At 35.0% G+C, this 27,975-nt stretch overlaps 1 pseudogene; it reads left to right on the plus strand.

Annotated features, from left to right (window-relative positions):
- Positions 1 to 27,926, plus strand: LOC119808906 (annotated as a pseudogene).
- Positions 27,927 to 27,975: the final 49 nt, after the last annotated feature.

A 27,975-nucleotide genomic window follows, 5' to 3' on the forward strand; every position in this document is an offset into this window, starting at 1 on the left:
ATGGATGATTGGAAATCAAATGGAGAGAACTTGAGGAGTGTGACTGTGAGAGATCTGGAGAGGTCACTGGTAAGGGTAGAGCCTTAGCTAGACTAGAAACCCTAAAATTAAGGAGGTCATTGGGCAGAGGTGAAACTCAGTACCAAGTGGCAAGGCCAGAGTGCTTAAACAGAAGAACCCAGTGAAGGCTATTGGTGAATATATATATGCAGTGGCAGCAGAGAGTCCAGAATTTTAGAGATGCCAGGGCCATGGCATGACCTCTCCCTGAGACTATGAGACAATCCATGACTCTGTGAATAGCGGGGCCACAGCAGAGGAGCTGAGGTGGAGAAGTGGAACTTCCAAAGCCTTGTAGAATCCAGAAGATTGTGGGGTATTTCCAGAATTGGGATAAGAGCTGCATGATTTGATTTACCCTAATGGGTACTGGTTTGCTTTCTATTCATTTGAACTTTGCATTGGCTTTTCCATGCTGGAGTAAGAAAGTATTTAACTTGTTTTGATTATATAGGATCCCATAGTTGAAAGACATTGAATTTTAAAGACTTAGGCTTTGAAAGAGAATATAGATTGGTCAAATGCTATTGAAATTTTTAAAGAACGTGCAATTTTCAAAATTATGAAAATAAATCCAATAACAGTAAAAATTGTGAGTGTTTAGAACAAGGAAATGGAAGGGGAAATGATATAATTGCAGTATTATCTCAAAACAGCTATAGTATGTATTATATCTTGATACTAACCTGAGGCCTGGGGATTGATTAAAAAATAGAAAAGTTATGTTTGATAGTGATGTAGTTGTTTTTTAAGGGGTTAATTGTTCTAATTAGTGAATAAAATATCTCAACTGATAAATCACCTACATGCAATTGCATTTAGGAAAGTCTTGTGGGACATTTTCTTGATTGATAATTGACGTGGGTGTGTTAATCCCATATAGAATGGTAACATCTCAAAACTGGTGGGCCTTAACTGTATATTCAAAAGCACACTAAGCAAGCCATATATGGCAATTCAATAATCCATTTTACTTCATAGGTTCTGTTTCAGGTCTTGCTATGATTCCTGTGTTTGGGTTCCTGTCTGAAATAAATCAGGATGGATCATAAATTATAGATGGAACAAATTCTCCCTTCTCAAGTTGCTTTTGAGTATTGTGTTCTATCACTGCATAGGAAAACGAAATAAAACAGCTACAGTTAGTTCCTAAAAGCAATTTCAGTGCAAGTTGACTAATTGACAGAGCTTCAAGTGCAGCAAGTGTGACCTAAAGGCACATTCATGATGGTGTGATCGAAGCTGCTATGTTGAGTGAGATGTTAACAAATAGTTATCAAAAGAAAAAAATTTTGACTCGGTGGCCTGAGGTTACATTTCAATGATCCCTGTAAACTGGGTCAGGAAGCTAACAAATCATAAAATCAGCACCTTTAGAATACCTGACGAATAGCACATTCTCAGTTGCCAATTAAGCATGAGGAACAATGTTTGTCCATGAAGGAAATCTGGATAATTTTCCAAAATTAAAAATATCATATAAAGATATAAATTGCATGAACATTATTGTATACCCACATTAAACTGTTCATATAATATCATCTATTTTAAGCTATTTGGTCTTCTTTTGAAAAGAATAAAGGGTATCATATTGGGCATCGTACAAATAGCAGTTATAGTGAAGACTGTGACAAGATGTGTGAAAGGCACCTAGGAGCATATTCAGCCAGGGAGTCACCGGAGTGATCCAATTAACAAGTGTTTCATGGGCTTTCTCGTGCAAGTGCTCAGCAAAATAAAACCACTCCAGTGTGTGAACCTCATCATAGAAAAGCCATTTAAAAGAAAGTATAATCAACAACGAAACAGAAATTGCATTCAAAAGGCACAGCTTTATGGAACGTAACAGATTTAAAATACAAGCCATGTCTTCCCTTTGGAAACCTGTGAGATATACCAGTATAAGAAATGCATGTGGAAAAGAACCTGAACAATGAAGCGGTTCTGCTCCAAGGACATTGCTGATTTAATAATTCATCGTAGAGTAAGTGTGAACTGAGATCCTATACTCTTTATGTTTTCTGACAAAAATTCAGAAGATGTATTTTCACTAATTTGGGAATTAGCAGAGAGAGGAGAGAGAGAGAGAGAGAGAGAGAGAGAGATTGTGACAATAAACAATAAATTGATGTTACTATATTTGCCTTTCACTGGTATTCGAAAAGGAAATCAATTCTTAGATTTTTGAAAACATTCGGTAATTCTGACATTTGAGATCTCAGAAGCACACCCTCAAGATTATACAAACAATTAAAAACTAGAAGATATTAAGTGCATTTTAAAAACCAGTTACTAGTTTTTCTCCTTGCCACTATCTCCACCAATCTTTTAAATCTTTTTTATTGAGAATTTCATACATGCTTATAAGATGTTTTGTTCACTGCCCTTCAATATTGCCCCAGCCTCCATCACTATATCCTCCAAATTTCACATGTGTTGTTGCACAACTAATGAAGTTCACTTAGAGTGCAAGAACGCAGAGCTATTCGCTAAGAAATACGTCGCTTCACCCGTGCTTTTTAACCTATGTGTCACGGCCTCCTTGATGTCAAATGGTACTTTCAAGGGGGGTTGCCTAAGACCATCAAAAATTTCAGTTATCTACATTGTAATTCACAACAAAAGAAAAATTACACTGCTCTACAAAGCAAGTTGCAGAACATCTAGGGCTACACAGAAAAAAGTTTGTCTCAAGAAACTAAGCATAAATAAAATAGATAGGTAGATAGATAGATAGATAGATAGATAGATAGATAGATAGATAGATAGATAGATGATATAGAATTCCATGTTGACAGGCTTGAGTTTGCACAGATGTTCTAATGTTGTCACACACATGCACGTTCATATATGCAATTGCGCCTGTTCTGGCCAGGAAAATCTGTCTTGCCATAATCATTTTGGTTGTTTGCATGAGCATATTTGAATATTTGTTTCTAGTTGGTGAACTGTTTGGGTACAGGGAGGTGTGCCTTTTTTTTCAGGTAGTGTGTTTCTGAAGGATTGGGTTGAGCTTGCAAAAGCCCTTGACAAGCCTAGTCTGACTTGTATTCTGCCTCTGGCTTGCATACCACCATGACTGAAGTCTTCAGCTACTGCTCTATTACTATGCCTTCCTCCTCCCATCATGCTTCTTGACACAGTGGACATGGGTTTATCCTGTGAACGTGTAAGGAAGTCACCACCCCACTAATTATATTTATTTATAAGTTTCCTTGGATATTGTGTCTCTTCATAGCAATAGAAGAGAAACTAACTCAGTCACTCACTGCTCTGTAACTTACAGGCTTTCTGCTGCACTCTCCATAAAGATACATGAACCTATCCTTGAAATATGACTCACTGATTAAGAGCACAGATCTTTCTTCAAAAGCCATGGTTGAATTTCCAGTAATCATAAAATAATAATAAATCTTCTCTATTTTCAGAACTAGGTAGATACAGTGCCTATTTTTGCCTTCAAAGAGGATACCAGGAACACATAAAATGTACTGACAGAAATATATACAAACAAACGACACATACACATAAACATAAAATTTAAGTTAATTTTTTTATAAAACCCTGAAACTTGAGAGGCAATGAGATGTAAGTGGCCAATAAAGGGTTAAACATTTTCCAGGCACAGAGTCCCTACATGTCAACAGGTTGTGGCCTCCTGTTAATGTTCCTGGTTATAAGGTGGAGCTTCTCTGTTGAGGGATAAGAGTTGCACTTATCTGCAACCTCATTATTGTGATGTCTTCATACACAATTTATTTACTTAAAAATAATCAAAAGGAGAAAAAGAAGAGAATCACTATTTTAATGTTTACAAACCAGTTAAATATTCCAGCATCTCTCTCTTCTCACTAGACAGCATATCCTTATTTCATAAAGAATGATTAAAAATGTCAATTGGTGATTACTATATTATTATATACCAGCAGTGTGAATAAAATAGAAGATAATGTTGTTCTACTATATGTTTAGGTAGCGCTTGGTATTTTTTTCAAATGCACAATAAAAAAGCAAGAACTTTGGATTTAGTTCACAACTCTGTAACTTTTTAATTAATGGGACTTGGAAAATTAATCATTGTACTATCAGTGATTTCTGCAAAGTTATAATAGAAATTACTATTTCAGGTTTTGTTGTCTTTAGAAAGCACAAAAATTAGTTCTCCATAGTTAACAATCCAAAAACCCCAAATGTTCTGATGCTGGTTTGGTGTATAGTTTTATTCACTGGTACCCGCACATCACTAAGAGATTGAAACTCCAGAGGTGTTGAATTATTTTTGCTTGAGTAAAAAATGTTACACACCATTTAATGCTGACTGGAGATACTCTGTTTCATATCAAACACCTTCTTAGGTGTTATGAATAAATAAGTGCAAAACAGAAACAGAATTTTTTTCTTCCAACAGAGTTCACATACACTGAAAGTGTCAGATAGAAAACGAAACCTAATGTATTACAATAGAATGAGCCCTGTGGGAAAAATAAAGGAAAAAGAATCCTGAGTTTTGGAAGGGTTTACACTTTTAGGGGTTTTGTTTGTTTGTTTGTTTGTTTTTTTTTTTCATTAAACTTTGGATTTATTTAAATTATACAAGTATAATTTTATGTACCTATTGCAAATAGCTTCATGGCTGGTTGTGTTCTGTATTCACTTCTCCATCTAAGTGCTGGAATTTTTGTCTGGTTTGAAACTGTGGGAGTCTCTTGTGTCTCAGCCTCTGTAAATTCTCATGTGCATCAGTCCTCTCATGTCCGGAAGATGCTGTGTTCCTGGAGTCATCTACCACCTGTAGCTTTCACGTCATTTCTGTATAAATTCCTGAATCTTGAGGGGAGAACTTTGTTAAAACACAGTCCTTCCAGGGATGATTGCACCAGTCTTCCACTCTCTGTACAATGTCCAGTTATGAATCTCTGTTAATTACTGTGTACAGCAGGTAGAAACTTGTCTGAAGAGGGCTGAGGGAGTGCAAAATCAGTTCTATTTAATGTAGTGCATTAAATTATCGTAACAATTAAACTGTAGTAACAATGTAGTGCATGTCTGAAGACCAGGATTATTTGCCCAACACAAAGAGAACTATATAAAACTATACAAAATTATATAAAATGTGCATTTTTATGTACTTTTTGTTTTGTTTAGGTTTTTTTTATTGTATTGATTTTCTTCTTTTTATTTTATCTGTTTTGGGTTTGTTTTTATTGCTAATTGTTTGCTTGTTTTTTGTTTATTTGAGAGAGAGAAAGAAAGAACATGAAATTTAGTGAGTTGGAATATGGAAAGTGTTGGGGAGGTGTTGGCAGAGAAGAAAAAAATTGATCAAAGTATATTGTATGAGAGTAATTAAAAAACATTAAAAAGGATACATTTATGAATATTCCCATGAAGATATTTAAATCATTAAAATAATAATCCACCAAAAATAAATTGCACTTGAATTGGTTACATTATAAATAGTTAACAATATTATGATAGAGACAATATAAAGTACAATTAGATAAAATTATCCAATTTTAAACAATCAAAATACATTTTATAGATAATATAGAAACTAATACTAATATGTATATGACACTACCTGAGTAATAAATATTTAACTAAAATACAATATATTTTTTCTTTCATTTATCATAATATTTTTATAAATTCTCTGTAAACTATACTACATTTTATGAATACTTATATTAAATTTATAAAACTACAATTTATTGTTATATCTGTAATTGGCTCAAATATAATTGATTTGATTGATTTTAGCACTTAGTTTTTCAGAACATGTACTATCTGTTGTTAAATTTGAATGGTTTATGTACTGAGTAATTATATCAATACTTGTGAATTAAGAATGAAAAAGAGGAGGCAAATTATACCAATAAATCAGCTGAGACATAATTTCTTATTTAAACAAGAACACATATTTTTAACTTCTTCATTAAATCTTTTTGTGATGTGCCTTTTAAATTTTTAATAACTATTAAAGGTTAGATATTTGTTTTTGTTTTTTTATTAAAAATTCCTACCTCCTCCCATTTCCCTTCCCTCCCCCCTCTCCCCTCCCCTCTAGTCCAAAGAACAGTCAGGGTTCCCTGCCCTGTGGGAAGTACAAGGTCTTCCCTGCTCCATCCAGGTCTAGGAAGGTGAGCATCCAAACAGACTAGGCTTCCACAAAGCCAGTATATGTAGTAGGATCTAAACCCAGTGCCATTGTCCTTGGCTTCTCATTCAGCCCTCATTGTCCTCCATGTTCAGAGAGTCCAGTTTGATCACATGCTCCATCAGACCCAGTCCAGCTGGCCTTGGTGAGCTCCCATTAGATCAGTTCCACAGTGATATTAGCTGTTGGCTTGCTATATATTGCTTTTATTATATTTAGGTATGATCCTTCTATCCATAACCTCTCCAAAACCTTTATCATAAAGGGGTGTTGAATTTTGTCAAATGTTTGTCCGCATGTAATGAAATGATCATATTTTTTTCTTTCAGTTTATTTGTGTGATGGATTACATTGATAGATTTTCATAAGTTGAACCATTCTGCATCTCTGGGATGAAGCCTACTTGATTGTAATGGATAATTTTTTTAATGTGTTCTTGGATTCTGTTTGCCAGAATTTTTTTTAAAGATTTATTTATTTATTATGTATACAGTGTTCTGTCTGTATGTGTGCCTACAGACCAGAAGAGGGCACCAGATCTCATTACAGATGGTTGTGAGCCACCATGTGATTGCTGGGAATTGAACTCAGGACCTCTGGAAGAGCAGTCAATGCTCTTAACCGCTGAGCCATCTCTCCAGTCCCATGTTTGCCAGAATTTTATAGAGAATTTTTGCATCGATGTTCATGAGTGAGACTGGTCTGTAATTCTCTTTCTTGATTGGGTCTTTGTGTGGTTTTGGAATCAGGGTAACTATAGCTTCATAAAAAGAGTTTGGCAATGACTCTTCTGATTTTATTATGTGAAACACATTATGGAGTATAGGCATCAGCTCTTCTTGGAGGTTCTGATAAAATTCTGCATTGGGTTCTGATAAAATTCTGGTTGGGAGTTTTTTAATGACAGCTTCTATTTTCTCACGACTTATATGTCTATTTAAATTGTTCACCTGGTCTTGATTTAATTTTGGTAAATGGTACTTATCTAAAAACAAGTCCATTTTTTTTTTTACATTTTTCAACTTTGTGGCATATAAGCTTTTGTAGTAAGACCTAATGATTCTCTGAATTTCCTCAGTGTCTGTTGTTATGTCCCCCTTTTCATTTCTGATCTTGTTTATTTGCATGTTCTCTCTCTGCCTTTAGATTAATTTGGATAAAGGTTTGTCAATCTTGTTGACTTTCTCAAAGAACGAGCTCTTTGTTTCATTGATTCTTTGGATTGTTTTCTATTTTGTTGATTTCAGCGCTCAGTTTCATTATTTCCAGGCTTCTACTCCTCATGGGTGAGTCTGCTTCTTTTTTTTTTTTCTAGAGCTTTCAGCTGTGCTGTTAAGTCTCCAATGTGAGCTTTAAATTATCAGTCTATTTCTTCACCTCACCTGTGTGTGCATATGTTGCCTTTCTAGATCCTTATACTATTTCATTCAAAAGATAGAAATAAGGAAAGAAACAGAACAAGAGTAATGTTAAGTCATGTGAAAAGCACTATGGCAAAGAAGCATTAGCTATTGAATTTATATTCATGAAGCTAAAGGTAAACTGTTTAATGTGTGCTAAAGCTATAGATTTCAGTGTTAGAGGTCATTCTCTCATCTCTCATTCTCATTTAGTTGTTCTATTATCTTTTGAAACAATACCTGGGTCTTCTCATACCCTTTGTTATAATACAGCATAGCAAAAATGCCTGTCGTATTGATAAGGGGTAGGCCAATGGGAAACCTTAGATAATCCTAGATTAGGTCTCTGTTAATGTGTTTCTAGGCATGTTTTGAATTTAAGAAGAGGATCTTAGAAGCCTCGTAAAGTCCCTGCTTTCTTTATGAGAGACAAGAATGCCAGAGGAGCTAGAAGTGGCCATTTTTCTATCCCAAATTTATTAAGCTTTGATAAAATAGGTTTTGATTATTTCTGCATGTTGTATTAGGTTTTACTTGATTGGTATGCGTGAGGACACTGAAAAGTTACAGAGAATAGAATATGTTGGAAATATTTTTAAAAAATTTCCCCCTGTCCTTACTATATTTTCAAAGAACTTTTCTTAAAAATATTTGATTTTATTAATTTATCTTTATTTTCAACATTTGAAACTCCTATGGTTCTTACAGGGAGAGAGACAGAGAGAGAGAGAGAGAGAGAGAGAGAGAGAGAGAGAGAGAGAGAGAGAGAGAGAGAGAGATTCAACCTTGCTAAATTCTCTCACATGCTTCATTGTAGAGTGAATGGATACATTAGAAAATGTTTTTGGTTTTGATTAAATTACTATGTCAACCAGCGTCCATCAACCCATGATTCTCAGTGTAGTTGATCATTTCAACCCTGGCTCCATCACTGTGTGAATTCTAACACATTTTGTTCAACTGAATATGGGCATTCATCACTTTTTGGCAGTAATTTTTTTTGTCTTAACTTTACAATAGACATAAGAAAATTATGATTTTCTCTTTCTTTAGACATGATTAGGTCTGAAAAAAAGAGATGACAACTTTCAAAAACTTTAAATTTCAGACTAGCAATTAGAATTTCCCCTCTTCAAAGTGAGTAAGAGCTGACTGAACTTATGTTTAGGGTCAAGATACAGACATGAAGGGGAAGATTGTTATGCTGCTTACATATTCATCAGTTAAGGGATCTGCTTATAGCATAAGTGACCTTCTCTCATGCTTTCATTTCAAAGGGGCTTAAAAATCATTAAGAACTCTTTGTGTGATGCCAGAGATTTTTCTCCTCTCTCAGGCTATTCGGGACTCCCTGCCTGAGGGGTGTTGCTGCCCACACTGGGCAGGGCTTTCCAATCTCAGTTAACAATCAGCCCTGCGGGCGTGCCTACAGGCCACCCTGGTCTAGACAGTTCCGCATTAAGACTCTTCTCCGGTGACTCTGAATAGCCTGAGAGAGGAGAAAAATCTCTGGCATCAAACAAGCTCTGATGCATTTACTGCTCTTGACTGCGGATGCAATGTTACTAGCTGCTTGAGTTCTTGCCTTGACTTCCCCAAAATGAGGGACTATATTTTAGAATTGCAAACCAAATAAATCCTTTCCTTGCCTATGTAGTGGTTTGCCAATATATTTTCCACAGCGACAGAAATGAAATGTGTTAAATCAGGGAAGACTCTGGAAGATGCCCAGGTAGCTAGAAGGAGAAAAACCAAGGACAATGGCAATGAACATGAACTCTACAGCATGGACGGGCTCACTGTGAGCCTTGTCAGTTTGGTTGCTCACCTTCCTGGACTTAGGGGGAGCTGGGAGGACCTTGGACTTAACATAGTGAAGGGAACCCTGATGGCTCTTTGTCTTTGGAGAGGGGTGGAGTGGGGGTATGGGTGGAAGGGAGGGGAGGGAAGGGGAAGGAGGAGGGGAGGAGATGGAAATTTTTAATAAAAAAATGAGGGAAAAAAGAACTCTTTGTGTTTTAAAAATTGCAAACTTTCAATAAGTTTATAATTTATTCATAATCTTTTCCATTATTATTGTTAAACACTGTTACAGTTAAAATTGAAACTAGAAAAAAACTCTCTAATAATAGTCTTTTATAGAATGTGCACAAAAATCATAAATAGTAACAGATATAAAAATTCAGATTTTACATTTTTCTAAGTGGTTTAAGTAATAAACCACAAATTCCTTCAAACAATGGGATGTTCTTCCTCTTTGAGCTTATCAGCTATATATTATATGTTATTATTATTAATTTCTATAATTCTATGCAATATGAACTCATATGAGTTCAAACATAGTCTTATTTAAGAGTCTATTGAATGAAACATAAACATTTCAAGGCCTTAGACTCAGCCTAGATGATTCTGAAGCAGGAATAAAAATCTCAAAGAGTTATAAATGATTAAACTAAAAGAAAAAGTAACATTGCCAGGTATTATGTGGAATAATCATCTAAATCAGAGGTCTCCATCAATTCTTTCCAATCAATGCTCAGAGAATGCAATAGTAAATGAGTGAGTAAAGCCAATGAGGATAGGGGATGCCAAATGAACACATTTCTCTAAGACAACTAAGGAAGGAACAAATGAATATGAACTCACAGATACTAAAGTAGCAAACAATGCCTAAGTGAATCTGTACCAGATCTTCTGTGTATGTATTATAACTATTAACTTAGTATTCCTATGTAACTCAGGACTGTGAGAATTAGTGGATCTCTGGCTTCTTTGCCGACTCCTGGAATTCTTTGCTTTCTGTTTGGTTACACTGCACAATTATGATGGGGAATTACTGCCTTATCTAATTATATTTTATTTTGTCATGTTTTATTGTTATCTCTTAATAGCCTGTTTTTTTTTTCCTAAAGAGAGACATAAAGAGAATGGGTCTGGTGTGGAGGATTGATGGGAAGGAACTGGGATAAATGAAAAGGAAATGATGAAAAGAAAATATTGTATCAGAAACAAATATATTTTAAATAAAAGAAAAATAAAAACAAGCAAATTTGCTAGAGTTCTTTCAAAGGAACATCATTAAACTGCATAAGAGCAAAATATGAAAAATAATCTTGGATAGATGAAGGGATTAATTTTTTAATACCTGATGGTATGGAAATTTTCTAAGTAGCAACCATGAAACTAGGGTCAATTCGATAGTCAAATCAAGTTGTCATTCATATGACATTTATGGAACTCATGAAGTTTAAGTCCATATGAATTTTAGCTCAACAAATGTTCACACCACAAAAAAATCACCATCTTGACTGGCATTAATTAAAATTATTGTCCAGCAGTCTCCACAGAAAGATCAAAAATTGAATGTATTAACAATGTCCCCAAACTAATTGCCTGCAGTGATGGATATGATGGGCCAGACATGCAAAGGGCACCTATTGCTGCTTCTACTTTGTCAGGTTTTAGCTATTATAGTTGTAAATTGTCAGTTCTGTGCCAACAGCACAGAAATATTAGTTAAAAGCTTTCAGAAGTTAGGGGTTAAAGAGTCATTTCAGAAAAGGGTGAAATTGTATGATGCTGCCAAATATGTCTAAAGACTGCCTCTGGTGGTTATAGCTTTCCAAACGGATTTTAAGGAAAAATTAAATATTTTGTAAACTTGAAATATATTTAATGAGTCTGATACTCAGAAATATCTGTTTTGTATGAAACTTTATTTAAACATCACACTCAGCATACCACTTATACAATAGTTTTAATGAGCTTAAATCTAACTATATATATATATATATATATATATATATATATATATATATCAGAGTAATACACTGAAATTAAGAAAATAATTTTTTCCTCATTTTTTTTTTATTAAAGATTTCCATCTCCTTCCCTCCTCCTCGTGGCAGGTTACAAGATCAACTCCAAAAAATCAGTCGCCCTCCTATATACAAAGGATAAGGAAGCAGAGAAAGAAATCAGAGAAGCTTCACCTTTCACGATAGCCACAAATACCATAAAATATCTTGGGGTAACTCTAACCAAGGAAGTGAAAGACCTATTTGACAAGAACTTTAAGTCTTTGAAGAAAGAAATTGAAGAGGATACCAGAAAATGGAAGGATCTCCCTTGCTCTTGGATTGGGAGGATCAACATAGTAAAAATGGCAATACTACCAAAGGCAATCTATAGATTTAATGCAATCCCCTTAAAGATCCCATCAAAATACTTCACAGATCTTGAGAGGACAATAATCAACTTTATATGGAAGAACAAGAAACCCAGGATAGCCAAAACAATCTTATACAATAAAGGGACTTCTGGAAGCATTACCATCCCTGACTTCAAACTCTATTACAGAACTACAGTATTGAAAACAGCTTGGTATTGGCATAAAAATAGAGAAGTCGACCAATGGAATCGAATAGAAGACCCAGATCTTAACCCACAAACTTATGAACACCTGATTTTTGATAAAGAAGCTAAAAGCACACAATGGAAGAAAGAAAGCATCTTCAACAAATGGTGCTGGAATAACTGGATGTCAACCTGTAGAAGAATGAAAGTAGATCTGTGTCTATCACCATGCACAAAACTCAAGTCCAAATGGATTAAAGACCTCAATATCAATCTGAACACTCTGAACCAGTTAGAGGAGAAAGTGGGAAGTACTCTACAACATTTGGGCACAGGAGACTGCTTCCTACGTATAGCCCCAGCAGAACAGACATTCAGGGCAACATTGAATAAATGGGACCTCCTGAAGCTGAGCAGCTTCTGTAAAGCAAAGGACACTGTCACTAAGACAAAAAGGCAGACTACTGACTGGGAAAAGATCTTCACCAACCCCGCAACAGACAAAGGTCTGATCTCCAAAATATATAAAGAACTCAAGAGACTAGACTTTAAAATGCTAATGAACCCAATTTAAAAATGGGGCACTGAACTGAACAGAGAATTCTCAACAGAAGTTCGAATGGCCAAAAGACACTTAAGGGCATACTCAACCTCCTTAGCAATCAGGGAAATGCAAATCAAAACAACTTTGAGATACCATCTTACACCTGTCAGAATGGCTAAAATCAAAAACACCAATGATAGCCTTTGCTGGAGAGGATGTGGAGTAAGGGGTACACTCATCCATTGCTGGTGGGAATGCAAACTTGTACAACCGCTTTGGAAAGCAGTGTGGAGGTTTCTCAGGAAATTTGGGATCAACCTACCCCAGGACCCAGCAATCCCACTCTTGGGAATTTACCCAAAAGAAAATAATTTTTAAAATTTTAACAGTTTTTTTTTTTTATTTTCCCACTCCCTCTTCTTCTTCAGCTTCCCCTACTTTTCCTCTACCCAAGCCCCCATCCACTCCTCAGAGAGAGTAAGACTTCTTATGGTGAGTCAACAAAATCTGGAAAATCACTTTGAGCAGGACCAAAGCCATCTACATTACATCTAGGCTGATGAAGGTATTCCCCACAAAAGTGTATAATGCATACTGAGGAAATGAAGGACATTTGAGGAAAAGTCTCAATCCAGACAATAATGTTATTTTCACATAGAGTATAAATTGAGTTAATGAATCATAATATGTAGGTATTTTCAATAAACACTTTAAATTTGAATCGATAAAATATTTCAGTCCAGATAAATTTTAGTATTTTATTTTGCTTTGGTTTTTAATTGGAGAATTGAATGTGTGATAATTACTCCCTAAAAATGAGATAGAGAAAAAAAAGGTAGAGTTGAAAAATAAAGGTGTAAAAGAGGAATAATTATAATAAATTTTATTGCGCATAAAATACAAACTCTATTGTCATGAATGCATTTTACCAAACATTGACAATTCTTTATGTCTTTGAAAGGATTATACAATGCTCATATTATTATAGAGATTTATAGTTTATAGAAGTTCAGCGTCAGCAAGAAACTTATTGAATTCTAGCTGATAAACCTTTGTTTCATCTTGAAAAACAACTGTAAGAAATATAAATCAGCAAAAAATAAGTGATTTAATTAAAAATAGTTTTGTTGTTGTTTACTAAGATTCAATATATATTTGAAATATTAATCCATGACTATTGTTTATTTTAAAAGTCATTGCATTAAGAATATTGGAAAGATTTTTTTAAAACACAGGAATGTCCTCTGAAAATATTTGTTTAAATGATCAAAAACTATTGCATATTAAATCATTGGTTATATGTGTATATATGTGTGTCTTTGTATTTACACTACTATATTCATCTAATTGATTTACTTACTATTAAACACTTTATACATATTTCTTTTAACAGATTGGAGATTTTCATCTTTCTGAAATCTTTACAGATGTACTTCTCTGTGACAATGGTGGGACACTGGTGAGCACAGCTGCTTTCAGAGATGTTTGGAGCTTTCAGAACTGGCTGAGATTCTTGCAGCTTTCCTATTCACAGACTTATTTCACACATAGGTGCATTCTCTTTGGAGAATGATTTAGAGACTTTCATATCATAGCACTGAAAAAATATAGAAATTTCCTTTTTGCAATTATTTAACTCTGTTTCTCCCCATTTTAATGTGCATATATACTTCTTGATTTATTTTCATGGTGACAATGGTGATTGCAAAGCAAACATTGCCCCACCTATGCCCATCTTCCAGTACTGCAATGCTTCAAGTACAACACAAATATTAGAATATGATAATTCCCTGTTCATTGCTCAACCTCTAAAGCATGACAGTCGACATTTTCATCTATGTGCCAGCAATAATCGCTCAATATATTTTAAACCATATTTTACATTTTTGCCAATTTTTATTGAGCTCTACATTTTTCCCTGATCCCCTCCCTGCTTCTCTTCCTTCCCAAGGTCCCCATGCTCCCAATTTACTCAGGAGATCTTAATTTTTTTTTTAAATTTTTTCCCATGTAGAGTAGATTTATGTAATTCTCTCTTAGTCTCCTCATTGTTGTCTAAGTTCTCTGGAATTGTGATTTGTGGGCTGATTTTCTTTGCTTTATGTTTAAAAACCACCTATGAGTGAGAACATGTGATACCTGTCTTTCTGTGTCTGGAATACCTCACTCAAAGTAATGTTTTCTAGCTCCATCCATTTTCCTGCAAATTCAAGATGTCATTTTTTTCTGCTGTCTAGTACTCCATTGTGTAAATGTACCACATTTTCTTTATGCATTCTTTGGTTAAGGGGCATTTATGTTGCTTCCAGTTTGTGGCTTTGACAAACAATGGTGCTATGAACACAGTTGAGCACATGTCCTTGAGGTATGATCGAGAATCCTTTAGATATATACCCAAAAGTTGTATTACTGGGTCTTGAGGCAGGTTGTTTCCTAATTTTCTGAGAAATTGTCACACTGACATCCAAAGGGGCTGTACCAGTTTGCATTCTCACCAGCAATGCAGAAGTGTTCTTTTTTTTTCCCCCACAACCTCTGCGGCATAAGTTGTCAGCAGTGTTTTTGATCTTGGCAATTCTTTTTTTTTTCTTTTTTTTTACCTCTTTTTTTTTCCAGTTTATTTATTTTTTATTAAAAATTGCCATCTCCTCCCCTCCTCCTCCCCCCTCCCTCCCCTCCCCTCCACCCACACCCCCACTCCCTCCCTCTTGAGGCCAAACAGCCATCAGGGTTCTCTACACTATGTTGAGTCCAAGGTCCTCCCAACTCCCCCCAGGTCCAGGAAGGTGAGCAACCGAACTGACAAGGCTCACACAGAGCCCGTCCATGTCGTAGAGACCAAGCCCATCGCCATTGTCCTTGGCTTCTCGGTCAGCCTCCACCATCAGCCACCCTCAGAGAGTCCGATTTGGTCGCATGTTCCATCAGTCCCATTCCAAGTGGACTTGGTGGTCTCCCATTAGTTCTGTCCTGCTGTCTCAGTGGGTGAACGCGTCCCTCATGGTTCTGACTTTCTCATGATCTCTCTCCATCCGCTCCTCATCAGAACTTTGGGAGCTCAGTCCGGTGCTCCAATGTGGGGCTCTGTCTATCTCCATCCATCGCCAGGTGAAGGTTAAGGCTCACTGTGAGCCCGTCCATGCTGTAGAGTTCACATTCATTGCCGTTGTCCTTGGTTTCTCAGTCCTCCTCCACCGTCAGCCACATTCAGAGAGCCCGGTTTGGTCCCCTGTTCCATCAGTTCCATTCCAACTGGACTTGGTGGTCTCCCGTTAGATCCGTCCCATCGTCTCAATGGGTAAAAACGCACTCCTCACGGTCCTGACTTCCTTGCTCATGATCTCCCTCCTTTTGCTCCTCATCGGGACCTTGGGAGCTCAGTCCGGTGCTCCTATGTGGGGCTCTGTCATTTTCTCCATCCAATGCTAGGTGAAGGTTCTATGGTGATATGCAAGATATTCATGAGTATGGCAATAGGATCTGGCCATTTCTGGCACCCTCTCCTCAGCTGCCCAAGGACCTAGCTGGGGGCGTCTTCCTGGACACCTGGGAACCCCTCTAGAGCCAAGCCTCTGTGATCTTGGCAATTCTTACAGATGTAAGATGGAATCTCAGAGTTGTTTTGATTGCATTTCTCTGATCTGGGGTACATACAGCATAATGACAGCATGCAAACATCTAATAACTTACATATCTAGACTCTCTTTCACTTCTTACTTTTAGTACTTACTCATTATTCTAAAAATATTACTAGGCTTATGCTTGATCAATGGTTTTATACTTTAAATTTTAACTTATTTACTCTGAATCCATCCATAATACCTCAGTTGTCAGCTTTATTATACATTAAAATTATTTTCCAAAAATTTGACATGATTTTGAAATTTTTATTTACTGTTCTTTTGATATGTTTCCTTTAAATCATTTGTTTTGTTGAAATAATGTCAGAACAAGAGAAATAATCATGCAAATGTTGTTCAGAGTGGGAATACAATTGTTCACTTTGTTAAAAATGGATTATGTTCCCTATTGTAGCTTGAGGGTTTAATTGTTCAGAACAAATGCTATATCGACATCATCATCAATTTAACATGGAATTACAATTCTTTATTCATTTACTGCTGATTTTTAGTCTTTAAGTAATAAAAATGCAAATTATATTTTTCCTTTTTATTTTTTAATATGTATATATTCAATGTCTAGCCCTATATTATATTTAATAACACAAGTTTATAGATATAGTAAGTATTTTATTTTGGTCTATATAGGATTGCATACAATTTGTAACCATAATATGATATTATATTCATGAGACTACCAAAAATTTGAAATATAAATAAGCAAATTAATTAATATATGCATCCACAAAGAATATTTTATTTGATTACCATATGCCCTATTTTGGTCAATATTATTATTTCATGGTGGTGAGGGTTTTTCTTTCCCATGTGGTCCCTGTCCTGCCCAGTTCCTGCAGTCATTAAGTCCCAAGGAAATCACACAGAGGTCTACATTAACTATAAACTGATTGGTCCATTAGCTTTGGCTTCTTATTAACTCTTATAACTTAAATTAGCCCATTATTCTAGTATATGTTAGCTATATGACTCAGTACCATTTTCAGCGAGGCAGTCACATCTTGCTTCTTCTGTGATTGGGCCGGACAGCAGAGGAATGGGCTTCCTCCTTCCCAGAATTCTCCTGTTCTCCTTGACCTGCCTCTACTTCCTGTCTTGTTGTCCTACCTATACTTCCTGCCTGACTACTGGCCAATCAGCATTTATTTAAAATATAATTGACAGAATACAGACCATTCTCCCACACCAATTTTGCTTATTATATAAGAACACTAAGGTTGACTTAAAGGACTCTTAATTTTAAATCAGGCTATGAATCTATATAATAAAAGATAAAGAAAGTTAGCAATAAAGCATTTAACATGGCTACTGTTTCTTTTTATATCATCTAATCTGTTCCCCTTTTTTAATACATAATTTATTTAGTCTTCCAAATATTAAAGGTATCAATTTTGTGAGTTATCCCAATTGCATAGTTAGAAAAAGCAAATCACACAGGAAAAGGTCATTCACCTTTTTCTTCAATATTTCTTTTTACAATATTTAACTAATATTTACTGGTTTGTTCATATAAAGCAGATTTCCAAGAATATAAGATGATAAGTTAAAAATTCAAAGTAGGAATTGAGCAAACACATCTGTAAATGTTGTTCACATAAATTTCACCATGTATATGTTTCCAATCATTATCAGACAAAGGAATTTGATGTGTTTGAAGAATTTGAAGAAGCAATTGACTATTACTGGAAGGGTCCAAGAAACTGGCATCTGGTCTAACCATGGAAAACTTTGTTGGATACATCAACTTGATGAGCGATTCCACAAAGTTCTCATGTCTTCTTAATTTAAATATCCTCTCATAAATATGAATGGATAAGCAAGGACAGCTAGTGGTTTAAAGAAAATTGACTTACAAATTAAGATAAAAATATCTAAATGGAACATTCAGCATAACTTACATGGTGTAGGTAGGGCTAAATCAAGAAGAAGAAAAGAATTTAAAGCAACTCTAATTAGTTGCTTAGAGAGAGTTAGAAAGTTACTGAATATATGAAAATGAAATAAGATGCCATATAAAGGAGAGATAAGAAATTATGAAATAGCTTATGGATACTGAATGCATGAGTGAGTAAGTTAAATATTTAATCTATGGACTAGGAGAAGAGTATCATGGAATTTTTTCAAATGCTTATGGGGAAATATGGAGGTGTGTGATATGAAGGGATATTAAAAGATGTGAAGCATTAGTTTGAGAAGTTAAATATTCATTTTAAATAAACTGTGTAAAGTGAGAGGAAAAGATATGAACAGAAAGATTATTTAATAAAATGTTGGTGTCAAGCATCCTAAAGATGAGACACATTCCTGCAAACCATCAGGCTGTTTATCAGATTAGCAACTAATGCAGAAAGGAAAGAATAATGACACTGTGATGAAGCCAAGTGAATTTAACAGTCATATAGACATATTAATTACATATTAATTACTACTGCTTCTTTATATCATTCATTGATTCATATGCATAGATCCCATACAAAATTATAAATCAAATGAAATGTTACTGAAATGCTTGCATTTGAGTTAATTTTCACATACACTCCATGCGCGCGCGCGCGCACACACACACACACACACACACACACACACACACACACAGTTTACTCTTTTGTATCAGTTGTGCAGAGTATCTGTAAAAGAACTATAGATTAAATGTTAGAAAAAGTAGAATCTATTTCTCACATTCTGAAGGTATAAAGATTTAAGATCAATGTGTTGCAATGTTGGGTGTGAGGGAAGAAGGAGGCTCATAAATTTCAACTTATACAATTTTAGTATAATTTAGTAATTATGTGATGGTGTTATAAATTTTAATTCACATTTTCTTAATGTCTGTTAATTTTGAAAAATCTATATATTTTCATTGCTCGTGCATATGTCTTTGGTATTTTGTTTGTGATTGTGTTGTCTTTTTATACATTAACAAAAATGATCTGGCCCTTCAACCTTTATGAACAAAAGTGAAACGAGTCACAGAAGGCAGAAGGCATTGATGTTCCTCACATGGGAGTGATTCAAAGTGCTTTATTCTATGCATATTTAAACACAGCTAGGATTTTGACCAATAATGTCAATGACATGTTTTCTGAATTTACTGTGAAAGAAGATACATATTTGGATATGGAAGACACAAAAAAGTAATAAAATTTTACTATTAATACTTAGTTATTCTGTATGATAATATAAAGCGTGATAGTTGATAGAATAAAACTCTAAAAAGTATACTATTAATTAATTTTAAATTCATCTATTTTTATTTTAATCCCTTGCCTATAGTCTATTGTGTCATTTGTCTAAATAGTGTTACTGCTTGTCTTTTAGAAAATTCCATTTAAGGTAAAACTCAAAAAAATCATACGCAGTTGAGTAGAACAATGTAGTATTTTAGTGTAATAAATAAGTTAGGAAAGGCACTTTTTTGCTGGTATAGGAAAGAAATCTATTGAATTGTTTTGCAATTTACTCATTGATGTTCAGAGAATCTGCCAAGTTTATGAAGTGGTTTAGGTGAGAAGAATGAGTTTTGGGAGATTAGAAGCACTTCTTTTCTTATGCTATTTGCTTAAATAATGTGTATTCAACAGTATTTGCTGAAACTATTATTAATATTCAAGGACACAATTTGGTTTTGTAATGGAATAACTTAATGCTAAATCAGCTGAGAAAAAAGTAGCAATAAGCCAGTAAATATCAAGATCATTTCTGGAAAGATAAATCAGTGCTTCATATGTCAATTTAAAAACATCTTCAAATGTCATACTCTATGTAAGAGAGCATATCATCTTATAAAACACATAGACATTTTAAGTAATAATATATTTATTAAATTCAGAAGCATGACTTGCTCTAAAAAACTTGTATACACCGAAACTTTAAACACACACACATGCACGCACATGCACACACACACACACACACACACACACAGAGAGAGAGAGAAATAACAAAGTGCAGCTCTACTCCATGAAACAAATTTTAGTTTTCAGAGTCAATGAAGAAGCAAATTATAAAGAGCAATACATGTAATTTTCTGGCACATACAAATATGCTATTTCTTTTACACAAGAAATTAATTTTCATTTTAGCTCTTTAGAAGACTGGTTATAGCAGCCTTATAACTGATTTAAAATTCTACATTTAAACAGTTTAATTTATTTACTTTTTAAAAATATACACATTTTATACCCTTTTTAAATACTTAGTGCACTTGCTATATATTTGTAATGTTTGCAAATTTTTAATTTACCTTTATTTAATTTATTATAATTTATTATAATACCTTCAGTGGAGCTTAAACTGTAGCAGTATAATATTAATACACACACATACAGTACACAAACTTCATTCTTTCTTTACAGAGGTTTCTGACCCACCTGGTCCCACAGCCTTTCAGCTCCAAAGAAACACATAGAGACCTACATTAATTATAAATTGGTTGGCCTATTAGCTCAGGTTTCTTTTTAACTTATTCTTACATCATACATTAACCCATAATTCTTGTCTCTGTTAGTCATGTAGCTTGGTAACTTTTATCAGTGAGACATTCTTATCTTATGTCTTCTGTGTCTGGGTGATGACTGTAGACTGAGCCCAGAATTCTCCTGTTCTGATTAGCCCACTTATACTTTCTGCCTGGCTACTGGCCTGTCAGCATTTTATTAAATCAATACAAGTGACAAATCTTTACAGGGTATAAGACCATTGTCCTATATCACTTCCCCCTCCCTTTTTATTTCAAAATAAGAATTCTGAATCTAATTTCCTTTATTTTAGCTGTTTTCCAGACCATTATCCATAACAACTTGTTATCAACACTCTAAACAAAGACAAACATCCATAATCTATATTTTGGGAATGGGAGTGTAGTTTTCTAGGCTACTTCTTGCTGATTTGGGGAGCTGATAATCTTAATGGCGACCTTAAGAAAATTTAGGATCCTGTCTTGCTGATCAGATAACCTGTTACAGAAAGCTATATAAGCTGTCCAAGATGATTTTATCTTCCATTTTTACCTAGACTTTTGAAGCTACAGTAGTAAGCAACTAAAAGTGAGAAATAGCCCTTGAATAATCACAGTAAGTTATCATGGATTATGTTCATTCCCTTTTCAATGCCTTTAAAAATCGCCATTAGAAAGTCCTTCATGATTTGATTCAGACAGCACAACTTCACAACTTAAATTTAGCCATCCATTCTTTTCTAAAAGCATATCATATAGTTTTCTTTATTTATTCCTTCCTTCCTCTCAGAAAAATTAAAAGTTTAGTTATTCAGTTGAATCACCACACATGAAAATGCATCTTTGTGACATACAGGAAAAACTCTTTACCGCAAAAGCTCTTATTCTTTTTCTTTCCTGGAAGAAGGGGGATTTCTTGCATTCTTGTTGATAATTCAAAACTTATCTATACTGCTTAAAGCAGTGACTAATGAAAACTGTTTTTTTTCAACATGGCATTTCTTTTAAACACTATCGCTTAAAGATGAATCTCTCTCAGTTCTCTGAGAGTAATATGGAGATCTTTGAGGTGGTGGGCACCCAATACATATTAATTAATCTTGATTTCTAAAACAAATGTAGGACGAGGACAAATGAAGATTAGTAGAAAGCAGAAATGGCTTATTAGGAAAGAACACAGTTTCATGAAAGGAAGTGGTTCAGAAATGGGATGAAGATTAGAAACTAAATGACAATACTGTAAAAGACGTTAGGACTTTTATAACCCAATAATGTGTGATTATTTGCACAGTGTGAGCTTCTACAGAGTATTCTATAAGTTAGAATGTAGGGGGAAAGAGTTTTCAGTCTTTATCTTTGTTAACTGGTTTCTTTCACACATATATTTCATCCTGTCTGTAAGGATTTTTAGATCTCACTTTTTGTCTTTTTTTTTCTGTCTTAACTGTGATAAAGTAAAATGCAGGAACGTTCTGCTATTTTGAGCTGGCAGTCATAATCAAATGCCATATATTGATAATCAAATGCCATATATTGAGTGGTTAAGGCAGGATCAGTGCACGTGCTTGTGGAAGGTAGAGGTTCACAGTGAGACAAGATCAAGGCAGCTAAACCAATTTCATTTTCCAGCACCATTTTTTTCTTTTTCAGGCAACTTCCTTTGGTTGTGTCTGAATATTATTTTCTCTCTGTTTCCCATTATGTATGAAGGAGACAAAGAGAGAGAAAGATACAGACAGACAGACAGACAGACAGACAGACAGAATGAGAGATCATGTGCATTCTGGTGTCATATCTTACGAATTGATAAGTATTTTGTGAACATATATATCTGTGCACTTTGTGTATATGCCTACATAAGACAAATGAAGATACCATGTGCTTACACCTCTCACTCTCTATTCATATTTTGAAACATTCCTCTCCCGTAAACCTAAGCTCACCATTTAGTTAGTCACTGGCTAGCAAGTCATATGATATTTTTGTGTATATATACCTCTAAGTGATCAGGTTGTACATATGCAATTTTTATGTAATTTTTGAGGCTATTTTCTCAGGTCCTCTTTTTTGTGCAACAAGCATGTTACCTACTCAGTTATCTTCCTACTTTTCCCATCGTACATTAGTTATGTTTCTTGTATGTTCTGCTTTCAAGGCTTCAATGCACGATTGAAGAGGGAAGAACATTCAATTTATAAAAATTTAGTTCAGACACAATGGAACACTCAGTGGAGTAATAATTATTGTTGATGTCTTTCTAGTCACTTAACCATACAATTCAGGATGAATACTATATTTCTACTCTGTCGATTATTTTATATTGTGGAATAAATAATAATTAACTTCTTTCTCAATAATCTTAAAACTAAACTCCCATTTTACTGTCAGTACATTTCCTTAGAGTCGAATTGTCGAATCAACCATTTTATTAAATGTGAAAGCTATGGTTTTGGAAACAGTATGATTCAAAGAAGCCAAACTAATTTTTCCTTCCCACCCTTTATACTAGATTGCCATATTTTCACTTGAAAATAGCAATTATGTGTTCAAATATCAATATTATTTCCTCCATACTTCCATATAGCTAACAGAAACATATGCTTGTAGCTGATACTTAAGACTTCAGGTATAGGGATTTTCTTTTTTGCTTCCTCAATTTTGCAAATGGTCTCTTTCTCTGTGTTTCTGATGTATGTTTGTGTGTGTGTTCCTAACCCTCAATAAATGCAGTTCTTCAATTGTTGATTTTGTGTGCTTCTGTCAGTGGTGTTGGAGACTTCTCAACTGCCACCAGTTGTGCTAGAGGGTTTTCCTGCCCTTCACTTCTATACTTTACAGAAAATGAACCAGAACAAGACCTGGAATCTGTGTCATTTTTGAGAACTTGTCTTGGGATATCTTATGAAGACTTCCCTCTCAGCAAGGGAAAACATTAAGAAAAAGTTTCCATTGATCAGTTCAGTTTCTAAACAAAGAAAGCATGAAACACAGGATGTCTCTATCTGCTTCTTTTGGTAAGGAAGAATCCTACATTCTAGTAAATCAAATTGGCTGGATGCACATCACTGAGGACTTATTTATAGACAAACTTCAGTTTAACATTTAACCTCATGCTCAGTGCCCAGGAGAGGACAGTTCAGTCAGATAAACCCGAGAACATAAAACTCAACATAAAACTCAGAGGAGTCTTTCAGGATCAATAAGCTAACAGATGACAGCTTCTATTTCCTCACAACTTACAGGTCTATTTAAACTGCTCACCTGATCTTGACTTAATTTTGGTATATGGTGCTTATCTAAAAAAGTGTCCATTTCTTTCACATTTTCTAATTTTGTGGCATACAGGCTTTTGTAGTAAGATCTAATGATTCTCTGAATTTCCTCTGTGTCTGTGGTTATGTCCTCTTTTTCATTTCTGATATTGTTAATTTTCGTGTTCTCTCTCTGCCGTTTGATTAGTTTGGCTAGGGGTTTGTCAATCTTGTTGATTTTCTCCAGGAACCAGCTCTTTGTTTCATTGATTCTTTGGATTGTTTTCTGTATTTCTATTTTGTTTATTTCAGCCCTCAAAACTGGCCTTGTCCCATAGTCACAGTGATGAATATCTTGCATATCACCATAGAACCTTCATCTGGCGATGGATGGAGGTAGAGACAGAGACCCACATTGGAGCACTGGACTGAGTTCCAAGGTTCAAATGAGGAGCAGAAGGAGGGAGAACATGAGCAAGAAAGTGGAACCTTGTCAGAAATTGACCAAACACTTGTTAACAAAACAATCCTCAACAGATATAAAAAATTGGAATAACCCTATATATCTTATTGAATCACCATGACTTAAAATTAGAATTCAGCAGCAATACTAATTCCAAAAAGCCCACAAACACTTGGAAATTAAACAATGCTTATCTGAAGCGTGAATGGGTCAAGGAAGTAATAAAGCAAGAAATTAAAGACTTCCTAAAATTCAATGAAAATGACCACACAACATACCCAAATTTATGGGACAATAATGAAAGCAGTGTTAAGAGGCAAGTTAATAGCACTAAATGCCTACATAAAGAAGCTGGAAAAATCCCACGCTAGTGAATTAACAGAACATTTGGAGACTTTAATACAAAAAGAAGCAAACTCATCCAAGAGAACTAGATGTCTTGAAATAATCAAATTGAGAACTAAAATCAACAAAATGGACAGAAAGCAAACAACACAAAGAATCAATGAAACAAAGACTTAGTTCTTTGAGAAAAATCAACAAAATAAACAAATCTTTATCCAAACTAATCAAAAGACCAAGAGAGAATATCCAAATTAAGAAAATCAGAAATGAAAAGGGGACATAACAGCAGACACAGAGGAAATTCAGAGAATCATCAGGTCATATTTCAAAAACCTGTACTCCACAAAATTGGAAATATTAAAGGAAATATACAACTTCCTGGATAAATATCACTTACCAAAGTTAAAGCAAGACCAGAGAAGCAAATTAAATAGACCTATAAAAAAAGCCCAGGACCAGACGGTTTCAGTTCAGAATTCTACTAGATTTTCAAAGAAGAACTAATGCCCATACTCCTCAAATTGTTACACACAATAGAAACAGAAAGAACACTGCAAAACTGTTTTTATGAGGCTACAATTATCCTGATATCAAAACCACAGAAAGACATTACTAAAAAAGGGAATTACAGACAAATCCCACTCATTAACATTGATGCAAAAATACTGAATAAAATGCTGGAAAATTGAATCCAAGAACACATCAGAACCATCATTCACCATGATCAAATCAGCTTTATCCCAGAGATGCAGGGATGGTTCAACATATGAGAATCTGTCAACGTAATCCAACATATAAACAAACTGAAAAATAAATACCACATTATCATGTCATTACATGCTGAAAAAGCTTTAGAGAAAATACAACATCCCTTTAAGATAAATGCCTTAGAGAGAGCAGGGATACAAGGAACATACCTAAACACAATAAAGGCAATATACAGCAAGTCAACGGTCAACATCAAACTAAATGGAGAGAATCTCACAGGAATATCACTGAAATCAGGAACAAGACAAGGTTGTCCACTTTCCCCATATCTATTCAATATAGTTCTTGAGGTCTGAGCTAGAGCAATGAGACAACCAAAGGAGATCAAGAGGATACAAATCAGAAAAAAGAAGTTAAGCTCTTATTATTTGCTGATGATATGATAGTTTACATAAGAGACCCCAAAAATTCTACCAAGGAACATCTATAACTTGTAAATAACTTTCAGTAATGTAGCAGAATACAAGATTAACTCAAAAAAGTCAGTAGCTCCCCTTTACAAAGATGCTAAGTGGGCTGAGAAAAAAATTCAAAGAAACATCACCCTTCACAATAGCCATACATAGCATAAAATATGTCAAAGTAACTCTAACCAAGCAAGTTCAAGACTTGTATGACAAGAACTTTAAATCTTTGAAGAGAGAAATTGAAGTCACCAAAAAATGGAAAGATCTCTCATGCTCGTGGATAGGTAGAATTAACATAGAAAAAATGCCAGTCTTATGAAAAGCCATCTACAGATTCACTGCAGTGTTGATCAAAACCCTAACAAAAATCTTCACAGACCTCGAAAGAATGGTATTCAACTTCATCTGGAAAAGGAAAAACCCAGGATAGCCAAAACAATCCTATACAATGAAAGAACTTCTGGGGGCATCACAGTCCCTGACTTCAAACTCTACTATAGCTACAGCACTAAAAACAGCCTGGTATTGGCATAAGAACAGACAGGAGGACCAATGGAAGCAAATAGAAGACTTGGATATTAATCCACATATCTTTGAACTCCTGATTTTTGACAAAAAGCTAAAATATCAAATGGAAAAAAGAGACATATTTAACAAGTGGTGCTGGCATAACTGGGTATCAACATGTAGAAGAATGAAAAAACATCCATATCTACCACCATGCGCAAAACTCAAGTCCAAATGAAAACCTCAACATAGTCAGCCACACTGAACCTCACAGAAGAGAAAATGGGAGGTACATTTGAACACATTGGTACAGGAGACTAGTTTCTAAATATAACTGCAGTAGCACAGATGCTGAGAGAAACAATTAATAAATAAGACCTCCTGAAACTGAAAACCTTCTGTAAAGCAAAGGATATGGTCAGCAAGACAAAATGGCAGCCTACAGAAAGGGAAAAGATCTTCACCAACCCCCACATCAGACAGTGGTCTTATCTTTAAAATATACAAAGAACTCAAAAAATTGGTCATCAAAAGAACAAACAATCCAATTAACAAATAGAGTACATATCAAACATATACCTTAAGGCTGGAAGCTCTCTCTCTGAAGTTAATCTAGTAGCATCTAGCTTGGGTAGATTCCTTTTAACTGTTCTCTTTGCTGGTACAGGATCAGGTGCTCCACTCCCTGATTCTTCATCAGGTTCAGCTTCTGCAGGATCTCTCTCAGGAGAAGCTGGAGGTGGGAAGGGTGGAGAAGTTTCATCTTCTACATGATCATAATCTGGTATTTCAAACAAGCCATTCTCTTCTTGCTCCAAATTCTCCAACAAATGGCTGGTCCCTCTGGCCAACAGCGTGAACCATGTTAGATAAGATAAAATTGAAGGGGAAAGGTCATGAGAACCTAGGACCTTCTGCCCAGGGATGGCATCACCCACTATGGGCTGGGCCCTCTCACATCAGTTACTAATTAAGAAAATACCCTACAAGCCTGATCTTATTGAGGCATTTTCTCAGGCTGAAGACTTGAAAATGCTAATAAGACACATGGAGCACTGGGCACATAGGCTATGCCCCAAACTGCAATTTGAAGATTTTATTGACAGAGTTGAAAACCTGGGAAATAAAACGGAGGTTCAGACCATTTTAAAACTAATTTGACTTGATCTCCCTATTGTAGATGAAGATTTTGTTAACAATAATAATGAAGTTGAAGAAACTAATAATCTCTATGCAACTGCAGCTGGATTTGATCCCTTTTTGACAAGCTTATCTGACCACAAGAAGTTGGTTTCTGAATCAAGTAGGAGTCTAACAGAAGAGCAGCAACAGAGGATTGAGAGGAATAAACAACTGGCCTTGGAAAGAAGACAGGCAAAGCTACTGAGTAAAAGCCAGTCCCTAGAAAACAATGTATTAATGACTACACCCTGGCACAGACAGTGGAATAGAGCAGTACATGTGAGGATCAAGAAGACTCAAGTGTATTAAACACAGATACTGCAGATGCTCCACATGTTCCTTCTGCCAATACAAATGAAAAGGAACAGTTCGATGCGGAGGAACCATTCTGACTTGTACTAACCCAGAAATGTTCCAAGTAGCCAGACTTCCACAACAGAA

This window comes from Arvicola amphibius, chromosome 3 (genome assembly GCF_903992535.2).
Source record: "Arvicola amphibius chromosome 3, mArvAmp1.2, whole genome shotgun sequence".
Taxonomy (NCBI): Eukaryota; Metazoa; Chordata; class Mammalia; order Rodentia; family Cricetidae; genus Arvicola; species Arvicola amphibius.